Source organism: Rhincodon typus, chromosome 41 (assembly GCF_021869965.1).
Source record: "Rhincodon typus isolate 14 chromosome 41, sRhiTyp1.1, whole genome shotgun sequence".
Lineage (NCBI taxonomy): Eukaryota > Metazoa > Chordata > Chondrichthyes > Orectolobiformes > Rhincodontidae > Rhincodon > Rhincodon typus.
In genome coordinates this window covers 7,202,353-7,205,419 of record NC_063372.1, presented here as the reverse complement: position 1 = coordinate 7,205,419, position 3,067 = coordinate 7,202,353, and positions in this window count along the sequence as shown.

The window sequence follows — 3,067 nt, the reverse complement described above, 5'->3', positions numbered from 1 at the left end:
AATAGATTCTTGGTTACCAAGGGGGTGAAAGATTATTGGGGGTATGCGGGACTGTCGAGAGTTGAGGTTAAAATCAGATCAGTCATGATCGTTTTGAATGGCTAACAGACTCAAAAGGGCCAAATGGCCTACTCTTGTTCCTTGTTCGTATATGGTGGAGGCCAAACACTGATTGACAGATAATCAAATTACAGCCTGAAACTACCATGTTCTTGTACCAAAGGTGGGAGACGGAGAGATGAACTGGAGGCGGACAAAGAGAGGGAGAGAGATTGGGTGAGTTCTAAACTATTACTCTCCAGTCTGCATAACTTGACTTCTGGCTGTAATGCTTTTGGCATGCATTTTGTTTCAACTTTTTAAGCTAGTAAATATCTATGTCCATATTTGTCATGGGCACAAGTGTAAAATCGTCACTGTAATTGCACAATCGAGGCAACGGGTTCCCACAAACCAATTTTTCTTTTTAAAAACATTTCTTTTGCCATTTCTCCTCTCAGTAATTCGATCGTCAACAATTTACTTCTTAGTGTTTTTAGGACCTGATTGACCAAAAATTACTGAATTGCCCGTGAAATGTTTTGGGATGTACTAAACAAAACAAAAACAAACTCTTTCTTCCTTTTCAGCTGCATGACAGTTGAACAAGGAGGAGGATTGAACAGGTAGTTTAAAGGGGTCAGGGTCAAGCAGCAATGGAAAGTGAGGGGGTGAAAGGAATTGGAAGATAGTAGGAAGGTGAAGGAATAGCAGATGTGTTGTGTTGGGACCAAAGGGAATTGGTAGAAGAAAAACTATGAGAAAGTTTCAAGTGCTTGGGGAATGGGAAGGAAACCACTGGTGATTTTTAATCCCCTTTATAAATGCAGCATGCAGCCACTGGTGACTCATTTCTCCACCAGGCAAACCAAAAGGTGAAAACAGAAATAGAAGAGGAGAATCAAAAGAAAAGCAAAAATAAATTATGGGACACAAAGTATTTTTAAAAAGCAATTCTAAGAGATCAGACGCATGCCTATCTGACTATATTCTTTAACTAATGGTGCACAACCCCACAAATCATTTTACATCAAGTATTAAAGTCTGTCCAGTCAGCTGCAGGCAATTCCTGTGGCATTTACTATATTAACTGGATTCACACCTAGCTGTAATCATTCACTATACCTGTAGATGGCACTGGCTCTTTGCAAAATTTGAAGCAATTTTTCACGTCACATGACTCTATCACAGTCCATTTGAAGTCCTTTCCTGAAGGATTTTCTAGTACCTGCAAAGTTTAGTGACAATAGTATAATCCTCCTAACACTGATGAGTTCTGAAAACGAGGGTCCCTTAACATTTGTCACACATTGTGCAGAAATAGACTTTCCCACCTCGTGATGCTTGTTGTTCTGCAATTCAAGTAATGTTAACCACAGTCTTCACATTTAATGTCTCTATCCAACAGATTGCTGAAGTATGCCTCTCCATCCCCAAATCCATAAGTGTACATATTTGTTAGAAGTGTCACTTTGGGCATGCTTGGCAACTGTTGGTCACAGTTCATGGGCCACTTTGGTACATTCTCCAACTGTGAAATTCGCAAACAAAAATTGAGAGATGCAGGAATGACCAAACAAAAATTGGCTAATCAGAGAAAAAGAGCAAAAGGAACCAAATTAAATCACTCAAAACGCTTCCACAAATATTTTGCTATCATCTTGTCTCACTAAATTGTGCATGTAATGCTAAAAATAAAATATTTTTACATTATAACATTTGAGTAATGTAAATTTTAACATTTGTTTTACCTCCCTGCCTGTGGGTTGAAATATTTTCCAGCAAAACCCTGTTTCTCAACGAGAAACCCAAGCTCGAGTTTGGGGGCTTACAACAGCAGTCACTCTAGCAGCTGAATGAAGAGGCTTAACAAAGTAACAGAACACAACTGAAAATACGTCAGTATAGTTCTCTGCAATCCAATTATACATACTTATCAGGATGCACTTCCATGTTGCCTCTTTTTAAGAGTGATGACCACCAGCACAATTTGGAGTGGGGAGGCAGATACACAATGCTTCTTTAATAAAATTAGCAGCAAAACTGACTATTCACATATCAAACTAAACAAACATTTTTTCTTAAAGCCCTGCCCACTAACCAGTAATGGAAATTGTTTGAGGAATGACAGCCAATAAACTATAACTATGAAGCTAACTGAAACTTCTGCATCAACATCATCCATGTAAGTAACTGACGGGAGAAATTAAGCAATTAGATGCATTTTAAAGGCTGTCTACAGGTGCAACAACTGCAGGTTACATACCATTGCACAAATAAAGCTGTGCATGAGAACAAAATCATGTTTTATATTTGTCAAAAATACTTTCTAGTATCCAAAAAACACCTTCTTGAGTACATCACTCACAAAAGGTTTTTCAAATCCTTTCAGTACCCGAGTACATCTGAAGCAACATCCGACTTAACTGTAATCAAAACAACTAGAGATTGGCTAGTAATTAATTATAATTTCTCACTTCATCACCTAGTGACATTATTCTGGTAATATCTGAATTTCAGATGGAGGATATACTACGTGTTTTAAAAACAGGAACAATGTTGTCATTTAGCTGATCTGGAGCCAAGTTTCATATACTACATACTCTATATTTATCAAGTCTAATTTCATCTCTTTTACTATATTGCACTTCTCTACCCCTACAACTAAAACCCTTATGCATACTTAATACCTCCGGACTTTATTACTCCAATACTATCATTACGGGTCTTCCATCATCCTCCCTCCACGATGTCCAGCATGTGCAAAATGCAACCACTCCAATTCTGTTTTGCATTAAACTCCACTCAGCCATCACCACTGACAATGGTTCTCTTCTCTCCCAAAATAATAAAGTTAACATCCTCTTCTATCTGTCTATTCACAGCTTTGCAGCTGACCTCTAAAACTTCCTCCTGCACTTAGATTCTCCAACTCCAATCTCCAGCACATTCACCTCTCCTCAGTCCATGAGCAAAGTTTTCAGTTGCCACTATCCCACTCAAAATCCTTCAGTAAATCCTTCTGCCT